At 48.9% G+C, this 15,082-nt stretch overlaps 1 protein-coding gene across 1 annotated transcript in view; it reads left to right on the plus strand.

The window, feature by feature from the left end:
* The window catches only part of LOC144753957 (E3 ubiquitin-protein ligase TRIM39-like), a 382,422-nt gene that overhangs the window by 332,756 nt on the left and 34,584 nt on the right, over positions 1 to 15,082 (plus strand). The window lies entirely within an intron of this gene.

Consider the following 15,082-nt stretch of genomic DNA (forward strand, 5'->3'; position numbering starts at 1 on the left):
ACTTTAAAACATTCAAACACTGCATTTCTGCACAAAAGATAAGTAAGTGGGTGGGGTAAGAATTCGTGCCTTCCCACATAATAATGTGATTGTTGAAGATGTTAAGAATTTCTAGGGGAAAAGTAATGTAACCTTTAAAACGTTGCATCAGTGTCCAAGGTCGTCCCTCCTACGAGGTGACTGAACTCGGTCTTCCAGATCTACCAAATGCAGGGAGGACGTAGGGTTGTTGAAGTCAAAGTGTAATGTTGTGCTAAAAAACAGGCCACCTGAAAAGTGAAGATGGGCTTTCTCTGGTTAAAATCTAGAGCTATCACCTCCCCACACTTCTCACACAGGAAGACACTTATATTTTCAGTTTCCAGAGACACCTCAAAGGTTTCCCCTCTAGCTGCCAGTGAACTGCACCGAAGCCTCCTCGGGTCCATAAACAGCTGTAGGATTGCTGACTACACCCGGTAGGGCTGCTGGAAGAGCGGTCATTTGTGTACTACATTGGTAGAGTTGGCAATTATAGAAACACTTTGAGTTTTCCAAGTGCCACGCACTCTCATGTGACACCATCAACTCAACAGAGCCCACTCTTCTCCACTAGAACACTGATGTTCTCTGTAAGTAATTGAAACTGGAAGCTAATGACAAACTTTTAATAGGAGCAGCCCTTGGTTGGTGCGGAGATGAAAATAAACTTCAAATCGTTATCCTCTTTTCAGGAATCACAGATCACACATGCCATTCCTAGAACTACTCAAGGCTAGATACATCCTTTAGATGTGCTCTGACCTGCAGATAAGTGTTTTAATCCATACCGTTTCATTACAAAGACCTTCATTGACCTTCTTAGACCTTATGTCCTATAGACTGAACACTATAACCTCCTTGGGATCACTCTATTCCCCGTTCCTAAACCAGCACTTAAAATCCATCTACTATTCCATTCCATGTCTCCAAAAAGAGGCATTGCTGGTGTCTTCAATGAACATAGCATAGATCTCTTGGTTGATTCACACTTGGGTAAATGTTCCTCCTAAAGCAAAGTAGATTCTCAGCTCCCACCTCCTTATTTCACTATATATATCTACATCGTAACGAAAAATCAGATGAAATGGGTTATAACACTCCCTACCACCCTCAGAGGCACCCTCATCTACAGACCCCCGGGACCACGCACCCAATTCAGCGAAGACATCGCAGACTTCATCAGCCCGCACGCCCTCCCCTCCGCTTACTACATCCTCCTAGGGGACCTCAACTTCCACCTGGAGAACACCAAGGACCGCAACACCACCACCCTGCTGGACAACCTCGCCAACCTCGGACTCAAGCAACTGGTGAACACCCCCACCCACTACGCCGGTCACGCGCTTGATCCCGTCTTCTCCTCCAGCAAGCACATCTCCTTCAGCCACTCCACCGGATTTCATTGGACGGATCACAGCTGCGTCCACTTCAGCTTCAGAAGAACCACGACCCACCACCACCCGCAACAGGATCCTCGCAGGAGCTGGAGCAAGATCACCACCGACCAGCTCACCACCTCCCTCAGCCTGAACCCTCCCGCCAGCGCAACGGACCCCAACGAAGCAGCCCGCACCTTCACACAGTGGCTCACCAACTGCGCCGACGACCTCGCTCCACTGAAGAACCCTCCCAGCAGACCCGGCAGCAAGAAAGCCTCCTGGTACACCGACGAACTCAAAACATCCAAGAAAAACTACCGCACCCTTGAAAAAGCCTGGCGCCATGACCAGACCACAGAAAACATGACTGCCCTCAAGAGCGCCACCCGCAAACACCACCAGCTGATCTGCACCACCAAAAGGACAACATTCAAAGAACGACTGGACAACAACACCCACAACAGCAAGGAACTCTTCAGCATCGTCAAAGAGTTCTCCAACCCCAACGCCGGAAACAACGACATCTCACCCTTGCAAGACCTCTGCGACTCACTCGCCGCCTTCTTCCACCGCAAGATCGCCGACATACACAACAGCTTCGGAGCACAGACCACGCACCCAACCACCGAACCAACGTCCCCCACCACCACCCTCTGCAACTGGACCCCGGTCAGCACCGAAGACACCACCCGCACGATGAACACCATCCACTCCGGTTTACCAACCGAACCCTGTACCCACCACGTCGTCAACAAGGCCGACTCCATCATCGCACCCCAACTCCGGGACATCATCAACATCTCCTTCAACACCGCCACCTTCCCGGAGAACTGGAAGCACGCCGAGCTCAGTGCCCTCCTGAAGAAACCAACAGCGGACCCCACCGACCTCAAGAACTTTGGCCCCATCTCGCTCCTCCCTTTTCCTGCCAAAGTCATCGAGAAGACCGTCAACAGACAGCTCGCCGCCTTCCTCGAGACAAACGGATCCACCCTTCGCAGTCCGGCTTCCGAGCCAACCACAGCACCGAGACCGCCCTCATCGCAGCCACCGACGACATCAGATCCCTGCTCGACAACGGTGAAACCGCGACCCTCATCCTCCTGGACCTATCTGCGGCGTTCGACACTGTCTGCCACCGCACCCTAGTACAGCGCCCCAGCAACATCGGTATCCAAGGGAAGGCCCTGGAGTGGATCATCTCGTTCCTTGCCGGAAGAACCCAGAGAGTCCGCCTCCCCCCGTTCAGATCCGAGGCCACCGAAGTCATCTGCGGCGTACCACAAGGATCCTCACTCAGCCCCACCCTCTTCAACGTCTACATGAGCCTCCTCGCAGTCATCGCACGCCAACACAACCTCAACATCATCTCCTACGCCGACGACACCCAGCTGATCCTCTCCCTCACCAACGACCCCGCCACCGCCAGAGCCAGCCTACACGAAGGGATGAAAGACGTCGCCGAGTGGATGAAGAACAGCCGCCTGAAACTGAACTCGGACAAGACGGAAGTCCTCATCCTGGGATCATCGCCCTCCTCCTGGGACGAATCATGGTGGCTCCCTGCCCTGGGAAGCACCCCAAAGCCAACGGACCATGCACGAAACCTGGGCTTCATCCTGGACTCCTCCCTCACGATGACCAGACAAGTCAACGCCGTGTCGTCATTGTGCTTCAACACCCTGCGCATGCTCAGTAAGATCTTCCGATGGATCCCCACCGAAACCAGGAAGACGGCCACCCAGGCTCTCGTCACCAGCCGACTGGACTACGGGAACACCCTCTACGCGGGAACCACTGCCAAACTACAGAAAAGACTCCAGCGCATACAGAACGCCTCCGCACGACTCATCCTGGACATCCCTCGCCACAGCCACATCTCGACCCACCTGAGAGACCTGCACTAGCTCCCCGTCAACAAGAGGATCACGTTCAGACTCCTCACCCACGCACACAGGGCTCTCCACGACATGTGCCCGAAGTACCTCAACAGCCGCCTCACTTTCTACACGCCCACCCGCCAGCTACGATCGGCCAGCCTCGCCCTCGCCGCCGTACCACACATCCGCAAAGCCACTGCTGGAGGAAGATCCTTCTCCTACCTGGCGGCCAATACATGGAAATCCCTCCCCATCCACCTACGGCTGACCCAGGACCATCTCTCCTTCAGGAAACAACTCAAGACCTGGCTTTCGAGCAGTAACGGACCACCCCGCCCCCCGAGCGCCTTGAGACACTACTGGGTGAGTAGCGCGCTATACAGATTGCTGATTGATTGATTGATTGATTGATACATAGCACCAGGATCTCTCTCCACCTTTTAATGCTCAACATCCACAGGATTGGATGTTTTTATTTATTTATTCATTTTAAAAGTTTTATATAGCACTAGCTTGACCCGTAGGTATCAGAACGTTTTACATACACACAGTAAACAACAGAAGGACATTACATTACATAGTAGGCCGGCAGTAAGGAAGCAAACCAAAGGAAAAATACAGCATGGGAAATAAATATGCAGTGCAGCGGAGGGGGAGAGAGCAATAAAAAGAAAAAGGTTAGAATGACATAGTCCGGTCACCCACTATCATTGAATGTCCAGAGAGAGAGGAGACAACTTGGATATAGAAGTATAGGTTAGTTGACGTTGGTCATGAAAGTATTTGTTTAGGAAATGGAGTTTCAGGTTCCTTTTGAAACAGGAGAAGGAGAGGATGCATCTGAGGACTCCAGGGAGAGCATTCCATATCCTGGGAGCGTTGCCAGAAAACGATTGGTATTGGGTGGTTTTCTTTTCAGTTTCGGAGGAATAAAAAAGGAGTGAGTTCTCAGCGTTCTGGATTGACCTCCTCTTATCAGTTTGTTATTTATGTAGTTGGGGGAAGGAGAGTGTAGGGTTTTGTGTGTGATGCAGGCCAGCTTATAGATACATCTCCCTTCCATGGGAAGCCAATTGAGGCAGTTGAGAGCTGGAGTGATGTGTTTAAATCTTTTAACTCCAGATAAGAGTCGAGTGGACATGTTCAGCACTGCCCTTAGAGGGTCTAGGTGAGCTCTTGGAGTCCCTGTATGGATGGCATTCCCGTAGTCTATTTTAGAGAGAACTAGGGAGTGGACTACTGTCTTGAGGTCATCGTGGGGTAGAAAAGGTTTCAATTTCTTGAGGTGTTTTCGAAAGAAAAAAGCACTTTTTGCAAAGTTTTTGATGTGGGACTCCATTGATAAGTTCTTGTCAAGGGTGATGTCTTGAGACTTGACTGAGTTGGATAGGGTAAGGGGGCAGTTTAGGCCAACCAGATTCTTGAGCCACTCTTGGATTGGACGATGGTTACTTTATGGAGAGAATAGGATTAGTTCTGTTTTGTCCTGGTTGAGCTTTAAGTGTTTAACATAGAACCAAGTTTGGATCTCGGTTAGGGTGGTATTGAGGAGTTGGATATCGCTGGGAGACTTGATCCTGAAATAGATTTGGGTGTCGTCCGCGTAAAGGTGGTTATTCACTCCAGCTTTTTTCAATATGATTGTGAGGGGCTCCATGAAGAGATTGAAGAGGGACGGGAGAGTATCGAGCCTTGCGGGACCCCAAGTGTGACTTTTGTTGGCTTTGAGAGACAGGAGTTCATTTTAATTTGTTGCGAGCGGTGTTGAAGGAAGGAGGTGAACTATTTTAGTACTGTGCCATTAATGCCGGAACACTTCGACAGGGTCTCCGGAAGGGCTGGATGGTTTACTGTGTCGAATGCCGCAGATAGGTCAATAAGGATGAGAAGGCAGGCATCGCCTTCCTCTAGGGCCTTGTGAATGTCGGCGGAGACGTTTAGCATAGCTGTTTCCGTGCTACAGCCTTTTATGAAACCAGATTGAAAGGCGTCGAGGAGGTTGAACTCATCAATGTGTTTATTGAGTTGGTGGAGAACACATTTCTCCAATGTTTTTCCAAGGAATGGGAGGTTAGAGATAGGTCTGAGGTTGTTAAGATCATTAGGGCCAGCCCCAGGTTTCTTGAGGATGGGTGTGATTTGTCCTAGTAGAAGGGAGTCTGGGACACAGCCTGAGGTGAGAGAGGCGTTGATGATTTTTGTCCAAAAAGGGGGAATGGTGTGGTTGAGTTCTTTTATAAGTGTGGATGGGAGTGGGTCCATAGTGTGGGAGGAAGGATTTAGATTAGAAATTATATTGAAGACCTTCGCTTACCAACACTGGCTCAAATCAGACCAATGCGCATTGTTTTTTAGCTGGAGGTAGGTCTGATTGTCCTTGTTAAGAGCTCTTTCCGAGTGGTCAAGGGAGGTTGTAGTGGGGCAGGTTAAGGGGGAAGGAGGGTTAGCAGTTTGTAAGAATGATTGATCAATTTTAGAGACTTAACTAATGAAGAAGGTGGCAATGTCTTCACATCGCTCATTGGTGGCTTCGATTTCTTGAGAGGGAGTGCAGTTAGTTTGGCTTTTTAACAATGTTGAAGAGTTCTCTTGGTCTGTTTTTTGCCAGATCTAGTTGGCTGCGGAAAAAAGATCCCTTTTCACTGAAGATGTGTTTTTTGTATGGCAGCCAAGCAGATCTAAGATGCGTCAGGTGCACGGAAGAGGGGTTTTGTCTCCAAGACCTTTCCGTTTTTCTGAGTTGACGCCGTTCATCATTCAGCTCCATGTTGTACCAGGGTTTTTATTTGGTTCTCCTCTGTGTGAACATTACTCCTTTGTGCTGCATTGGGTTAATGCCATTCCTAATGTCGTCCTTGAGGATCTAAATCTACATTTGGGTGGTGACAATGATTCCGTTGTATCCTAGTTTACATTTCAAGAGTAATGATCTGATGCATTACTTACCCTCAACACGAGAAGAGCCGCGTATTGGACCACATTTTCTTTAAACAGGTCTCTTATAAGGGAATTACCTCATAGCAGTAATCTGGTCAGACCACTCTGATTACCTTCTAATTCGTTATCTCTGTTGAATTCAGACATTCCACTTAATATGTTTCTCTCCGGGCATAATGAGGGATATGAAAGCCACCCTAACATACAAAGTGTACTTTTTATGTAGTACATTGGACATAAAGCAGAAGCATTTGAACTCTGAATGGGAGAGTGACTGAAATGTAAGACTGGCTGAGCTTTATTCAGGATGGACACACACTTTGAAAAGAAGGGTACAGACATTAACTCAAGAACTTAAAAAGCTGCGCATTCCAGAATGGAAGATCAAGAAGGGAGAGCTTAAAGAAATAATATGTGCATTAGTTACTGGATGTGAGAAGTTGGCCTGGTATATGATGTTCAGTATTCTAGGGAGCACCTTGCACCAGTCCAAACAACCCTTATGGTGATGGTTGTAAAGTCAACCTTATAGACCAGCTATCCTAGTGGTAGCATGGACAAAAGCAGTCTTAGGCTAAACTCAAGAGGGCATGTGAAGCCAGCTATTTTACCATATGCAATCCCTTTAATAACAAATGAAAGGACACCACACAGGTTATAGATTCAAAATATATATGTATTTATTTCTAAAACAACCCTCTGTACTCTTTATGAGAACAGAAGCACAAGCGCATAACAAGTTACTTAATATAACATACAAAAGTTGCACAAATATGGATAGGCCCTGGTGGCCCGCTAAACCATATACTAAAATAGTGGTATAAGAACCACGTCACGAATAATGGTAAGGCCTAGGGCCTTGGGAATCGCTGGGGCTACACTGGACTAACAGTAGTTAGGGAGCAGGAGGCCCACGGGATGTGGGTGCAGTGTCTAAATGCACACGCGTGCACACATAGAAGTCAATGGGTGTGTAAAAGTTAGAAAGTTAAAGGTTTAGGCGTCTTCCGACTGGACTAGAAGCTAACCACTTGAAACTAGGACACTAGGAGAGTTACTCTTTACAGGAGCACCTCAGTACTCGCGTTACCTCACCCACAGGAAGCGGGTGCATAGGTGTCAAAGTGTGTCGGGTTTCGTCGTGGAGTTGTTGAAAATTAGTACGTTTTGGTGAACATTATCTGCGCCATCTTGCCTCTCCCCCTGATGCCACACTTTTGTCGTGCGCGCCCGCCATTTTGTTAGATGCCCCGATCAGAACGAACCCTTTTGCATGCCGCTGGCCCCTGACATAGCCTTTCGCCTTCACTAAGCCTGCACGCTGACCGCCCCCTGCTTGCACCTGCCTTGAGTCATAAACCCCTCTTCGGCGCTGCTCTGCCCCAGGCCCTCATCCTGTTCCCAGCGCGACACCTCCCTGCCTCCCTTTCATGATCTCCGGCCCTTAGATGCAAACCCCTTTTTCCCCATGTGCCCGTTTTGTCTTCCCCGTTCCCAGGCCGACACCCAGCTCTGCCGATACCATCCCTTGCCCCTCCCCGTACAATAGAAAGCTTCCCCCATCAAAGGATCCCCGGGTTGATCAAAGCCCCCACTCCATGAGATCCGATCGAACCCCCTACATTCCGTGAATCGGCGGAATATCCAGCTGCGTGATACTCATCACCTGTTGTGACTGGGGTGGGGACTTCAACTGTAAATGTGTGTGGGAACGGGCCCAAAGGGGATTTCCGGGAATGTCTTTTTCATACATCAAAGCTTTAACATGAATGTGTAATGTACAATAAAGTCATAAACTTGTGTATAAGAGGCCAGGCCTCAGGGATGCAGTTAGAGCACCTCAGAACGATACCTTCTGTCCGTTTCGTTGTGTTCTCCTCCGGAGAGAATAAAAACCTTGTTTCCTGCTTTCCAGTCTCCAGCGCCTGCCTCTTCATTTGATTAAATAACTAGAGGGTCACAGAGGCAATACCGCCGGGCAAATATCGATTGTCCCCGACCCGCCTCAGGTTTTTACAATTGGCGTCCCAAGCGTGGGGCCCATCAGCGACTCGTGGATCCAGTGGGAGAGGTCCCGACGACAGAGTGAACGACTGCAACGATCGGGAGAGCTCTTGCCCAATAGACCCTCGTCTGGCAGCCGATCATCCGAACTTCACTAGTTCCGAACAGACCTCTCTCGAGTGATCTACGGTCCTGACTGGGAACCATCAGGAGTGCCGTGAGAAATACGAGAAAAAGAGGACGATCGGGCGCTGGATTCGGAAGACAAGAAACTGTCCATACGGTCCGGGTAAGGTCGTGTTACCACGACAAGCTGCGAAAAAATTGCTTGATTGCTTGTTTGTTTAAAAATACTAGTATTGCTCTTTTTTATTTGTTTGGAGATTCACTGTCTGCAAACAGGAGAAACAACGGGCTCTCTCTCTTTGCAAGCAGTGGAGGATAGGTAGGGCAGCAACCGTGCTTATTTTTTCTCCCCCACGCAATAATTACTTGAAACTGAACTGTTGTTCGCAAAACTATTGTTTCCTGGAGATTCCCTGTCTGCAAACAGGGAAGAGACCACCCTTTTTGCAGATAGTGAAAAGGGTAGGTAACGCAGATCTTTGCGGACCTACTCATTCTCCCCATTGTTATTTATTGGTCGTTTGGTTATTATCATTTTTTTTGATCCATGAGGTATTCACTGCCTGCAAACAACGTCGAATAGAAATATTCTGTACGGTCTTTGCACCTAGTGATAAGATAGGCAGTGCTGACTTTTTAGTCCCTCGTTACGAGCCGTCATGTCTGTCTTCTCCCCACTGATAAATAGCCTGTTTAGCCCGGACCGCGTATTAGAGGTGGACCATATAGCTCCACTAGAAGGCACCCCTAATAAGGACATGTTCATAAACTATGGATTAGTCACCATAGCCTATAATAAATTGTGGCACAGGTATACCGAAGAGAGTCAAGACAAACAGTGGCCACTGACAGGATCCTTTGACCTTGATAAAATAGAAACGTTAGAAATAGCCCTTCGAAATAATAAGACAACGCCAATTATGCTCGACAGTCTCGGTATGTGGCGCAGAGAGGCTACGAAACGACAGAGAAAAGACGAGGACAAACCAAGTAGAGAAATATACCGACAGGACAACCCCAGGACACCGCTACCCACAACTTATCCCCCGACACTGTGCAAAAGACGACTAGACTTAGGGCCAGACCAATGCGCTTTCTGTAGGTATGTCGGACACTGGAAAGCCCAATGCCCGACTCTACTGAGCGTGAGTAAAGGCAAAGGGCCGACAGGAACGACAGACCGGCAGTACGGGAAAAAGCGCGAGACAAAGAAGAACCCGACTTACATAGACAGACCAGACAGAACCACCACGTTTGATTATGCCCGATGGCACAGATTTCGCCAGGAAAATCTCAGCGGCATGCTCAAGTTCTCCTAGGTCGGGCAACGTCAAGACAGGAACCCAGCCTCGTTTCAAATTCACAGACGGAAAGAGATAATTATGACCAATAACTGTTTTATATTCGTCTTGGGTCTTTGTATGTCGTACTTGTACTGTCCCCCGTCTGAGTTTGTGTGTATGTAATGTACAAATCTGCGTCATCCCTCTACACGTGTTTCCGTGTTACTCAACCTCTGTTAGCAGAAACTTAGCATAAAAGCAACCTTGAAAGAAAGAAATGGTAAAAAAAAATCCGTAGACCATTAGTGAACTTGAACTTTTAATTTAGCACAACAAACAAGGAATAATAACGGTAAAACTGTAGAAAAATGAAAGTCAAACAGAACATTCGCCCCCCCCCCCATTCTGGACCCTTCCAAAGTTGGGCAGGGTTACGGCTACGCCCAACCAACGGCAACCCATATAAGGCGGGCCCGGCCGCCAACTCTTGGTCAGGAAATCTTAACGTATGGGGGAGCCGGAGGAGAGGCAGGAGCCAGCAGCCCGGGCTGTTGTAGGTAGTCCCGCCACATGTCCAGAGGAGAACGAGGCACCTTTTTTCCTTTTCTCTTCCGTAACAGCCGCAGCAGCTCTGGACGGCGGGATGTCCTGCACGTACCTCCACAACAATTTGTCCAAGTTGGGCTGGGAGGGAGAGGCGACGCGGACGAGCCTCTCCCACCTCCACCGGTAGGAGGTTTCCCAGCCCCCGGCCCGACGCCGAACACCCCCAGTCAGGCGATGGTGCCCATACTTCCACAGCACCGAACACACCATGGTGGCACCCCAGTACTTGCGCAGCACCGAACGTGCAATGGTGGCCATACTCCCACAGCACCGAGCACAGGTCTTGGGGAACACCGGATGTGGAGAAACCTTCATGCGGGGCGATGAAAAGGAGCGGCCTGGAGTGCACCGGGAGAAGGAGACGATGCAAACCAGTCTCCCTCGCCCCCCCAGGTGGGGGCATCACAGCTGCACCCCAGCCGAACGTCCCGCTTTCACAAAACAGAGACCTCTTCCTTTCACTCCGAAGGATCTCTCCCACTCTTGCAAACTCGACGAGAGTGGCCCCTGCAGGGCCTCAAAATGGCGTCTGGGTCCGCTGGAAGGCGGGCCCCGGCCACTAGAGTAACTTTGACCAGCAACATAACTCGAACATTTGCCCCCTGGAGCACGAGCCCCCATCTCCGACAGCGTCTCCGCAGCCTTGAAGATCCTACAAAGGTCCCCGGCGGAACCTTCGGCCTTTGCAGGTTTCCGGTAAGGGACGGCTGCCTTGACCGCCAACGAAACAAACATGACATTGCCACTCCTTCTGTTAGCATGAATTCTAGAACTGCCGAAAAGGACTCTGGTCCAAACTGCCAGTAATGGGAAACATTTCCCCCTGATGCTGCTTCCGGACTGAGCCGGCCCCGCCCAAAATGGCGCTGGTATCAATCGGAACTTACGAACACCTCGTGGTGTTCCTTCGCACTGATATAAACTTGATGTTCTAAGATTTTATATGATCCTTTGTACACTTGGCTAGAAAAGACAAGGAGAACTCACTCGACGAACAGTATGAAAGGATCCCCGTTACAAATGTTGATTACAAATGTACAAATGTATTATATTTTTTATAACTGATGTAAACCTCATTTACGACGTACACGTACGGTATGCATATAGGAAATCTGATTACAACCATTATGATTATGCTTCTGAATTATGAAAATAAACGCCCCCGAACCCCCAGCCAATTAATAGATGTTTTAGTTTCTTACAAATGAATGAGTAAAACTTTCCGATGTTTTTATTGCTGCAAACGACACCCCCCACTGTACGCACTTTAGCCATTGCCACGACCGGCCAAATACGACCGCACCCTCATAATCCACATGCTGAAATGATTTTGCAAAATAAAATTTTTTGAAACTATGAACGGGTATTGCATGCTTTATTTTAAAAAAAATGTGGGATCGGTGGGAAAGTTCTTTTCTGTGCACCCTACTCTGCTCTCTCTTTAAGGTTAAAAGAAGATGGTTGCCCAGCCCCGGAGGACGGATCGGATCGACAACACGACACTCCGCCTTCAAAGTACGCGACTGACTCATGAACTCTCGCGTAGAGGAAGACCTTGACTTCCAAGGATGGGTAAAACGAACGGTGTAAATGAGGGAATGTAAAAGAAGGGTGAAATGAAATAATGTAAATGTGATAAAGTACAACGTTCCAAAGTATCAGGGAACGGAGCTGACCCAAGAACCGAAGAACCTTAGAACGCCACAGCGTTGAAAGAGGTTTTAAGGACCCCGATAGTGAGATACATCCTTTGACTAGATACCTCGCACTAGGCACCTCTGGTTTCCTTTTTTACGTTTCCCCGCCCATGACCTATATGGACACACTACCCCCCCCGACTCCAGAAACCATATCCCCGGGGACCCTGCCCCGAGGAGGAAAGACGCGTAAGAGGTAAGTAAAGGACTTATGAATCCATGTATTTGAATGTGCGCGAACGCTGTCTCCCCCACCCCCTTTTTCCCTCCCTCTGCAGGTTACATCAGAAATTACAGCCGAGGTGTGGCGAAGATCCGAAGCCTTGCCATGTCTAATACACGAAGCGGACTAGCACCGCAAGGTGGTGTCTAAGCACGCCTGCAAACTACTCACGTATCGAACAAACCCGAAAGAAATTAGCACAACCTGATAAAAAGTGATCACCCTTAAACCAGACCGGACGAATGAACCCATGTCACGTATGACGCGAAACTATGAGGGAATGTGTGTGTGTGACTGAGGCGTTGACCCAACTGGTCGAAGGACCGAAAATGCGAGAAAGTGCGACAACATGGTACCTCCTTTCTTCTTTCCTTTTTCTCAAAGCACGTCCCCTCCACCCTGTCTAATGCTCAAACTGCATGATTACAAGATTCTAACGCAGACCCGTGAATGCCCTTTACTGTGTAATGCACTAAATAGCCTTTCTTGAATACACTGCCACCCTCTCTGTTGCACGTGTACTATTTAGCCTGCCGTTGCACTCTCTCTCTCTCTCTCTCTCTCTCTCTCTCTCTCTCTCTCTCTCTCTCTCTCTCTCTCTCTCTCTCTCTCTCTCTCTCTCTCTCTCTCTCTCTCTCTCTCCCTCTATTTTTGCACTCCCACTCTTCCGAGTGGTTAGCCCCGAAATTGGCAGACCGCCACCCCTAGCACACCACCTAATTGGCTTCAAATACCATCAGTATTTGCACAAAAACTTGTCTTTAATACAATCACCCTGAGGCCGCGTCGTTACCTCTCCTTTTCCGCTAGAAGTCAATGAACCCAGGTTGGGCCGTAAGGGAAAGGACAGGTAAGACGACAGAAGTTCCCTAATCTGGCCCGAAATAAGGGAACTACATGTCGACGGCTCCTATGGTATAAAACAAGGACCTCAGAATACGCGACCCTCCCCTCCCCGAATTGTCGCAATACCCAAACCAGAAAAATGACCACCCCTGTTACCCCCCCCTGTATCAGCCGCCCAAAAACTGGAATTATGAAACTACCCCTCATTTCCGGTTGTGAGAGATGGGTCGATTTATGCCCTTACCACAAGTTTCCTATGTCCCTGGTTGTTCCCCATAAAACCCCTGTCCTTCCTAATTAAGTAATCGGGCTGTAAAAGGTTACGTAGGATCCAGAGTGATGTTTTACAAGGTTAACAGACTAGTCCAAGGTAAAGAAATCATCGAAATAAACCCCGTAGTAGTTAGAAGGCAGGATGCATCGATAGAAAGGAAATGTTTAGCCATGTTCGCCTCTCAGCAAAATACCTGTGTAGTACCATGTTAACGTCTCACGAAGGTGGGTCACCATCAGATGAACTGTCGTGACTGTAATAAATAATTGTAAAGGAAAGTCATAGTAAATCCAACAGGCCCGTCACCGGTCATTCATATGCCAGTTGTGAACACTAAATAACGGGCATTTTTCATTCTTTGCCTGGAGCTGGGAGAGAAATAGACTTTTTTTGATTATCTTCACCTGCAAATTCTCTAAAGATTGTCTTTTCAAACTTGTTTAAGGGTACTGCTGTTGGAGGAGAGAAGGACCGGATGTGGGAGCACGAGGCCTGACTGCAGACTAAGGAACACCTGCGACATTAGCCAAGGCGAGACCACGACAGAAAAGAGCTGCAGGACGAGGCACTGTTTTCGACAACATGAGAAGAAAGGGTCGACCTGATGCCCCTGCTCGATGCCCAGTGTCTGTCGACAAGTCCCCGCTCTCTGAATTCGGTCACACGCTCGCCTATTTGAAGTCTCTCGTTCCCCTAGTCTGTTCCTAATTTGGCCTTGCTCCATCCCCCTTTTCCTCTGACCTACCCTATGGACTGTTTTGAACGCTCTTCTTCCATCTGAACTTTCTGACAATCACCTCAAAGGACACAGGGCGAAAGGGACCTTTCCGACCAGGAACGCAAGGAAAGGGTCGTGCCCTGCAACGCAGAACTTAGAACCGAGCTGGACTCGTAGCTCCACCGCCGGTGCTCAACAGCGCCAACGAAAGGCAGCAAAGAACATTTGACATCCCCAATCGCTGCTTCTGCTAGACCTCATTTCTCTCCCAGCCGCCCTTGTATTGATCATGCTCCAATCCGAACCTGATATATATGTAATAACCTGCCAGTATGAAATATGCTTGCTGCTCTCGCTACAAAATCGTTTTTGTATTGCATTCCTATGACTTTCCTGCTAAACAAATTGATCAAAGTTTATCAAATAGGCCCACCTCCAAAAAAAAAAAACTAGAAATGTTAAAATGTATTGTTTACAACTCTTTCCCTCTAGGGTTCCTACCGTTTCCTTTCTCATGCCCACCACAATAGAACCGAGTAGAAAATGAACCAGCAAGATGTCTTGAATATGTTAAAGGGAGGACTGTTGAAAATTAGTACGTTTTGGTGAACATTATCTGCGCCATCTTGCCTCTCCCCCTGATGCCACACTTTTGTCGTGCGCGCCCGCCATTTTGTTAGATGCCCCGATCAGAACGAACCCTTTTGCATGCCGCTGGCCCCTGACATAGCCTTTCGCCTTCACTAAGCCTGCACGCTGACCGCCCCCTGCTTGCACCTGCCTTGAGTCATAAACCCCTCTTCGGCGCTGCTCTGCCCCAGGCCCTCATCCTGTTCCCAGCGCGACACCTCCCTGCCTCCCTTTCATGATCTCCGGCCCTTAGATGCAAACCCCTTTTTCCCCGTGTGCCCGTTTTGTCTTCCCCGTTCCCAGGCCGACACCCAGCTCTGCCGATACCATCCCTTGCCCCTCCCCGTACAATAGAAAGCTTCCCCCATCAAAGGATCCCCGGGTTGATCAAAGCCCCCACTCCATGAGATCCGATCGAACCCCCTACATTCCGTGAATCGGCGGAATATCCAGCTGCG

Source organism: Lissotriton helveticus, chromosome 5_1, assembly GCF_964261635.1.
Source record: "Lissotriton helveticus chromosome 5_1, aLisHel1.1, whole genome shotgun sequence".
NCBI classification, from domain to species: domain Eukaryota; kingdom Metazoa; phylum Chordata; class Amphibia; order Caudata; family Salamandridae; genus Lissotriton; species Lissotriton helveticus.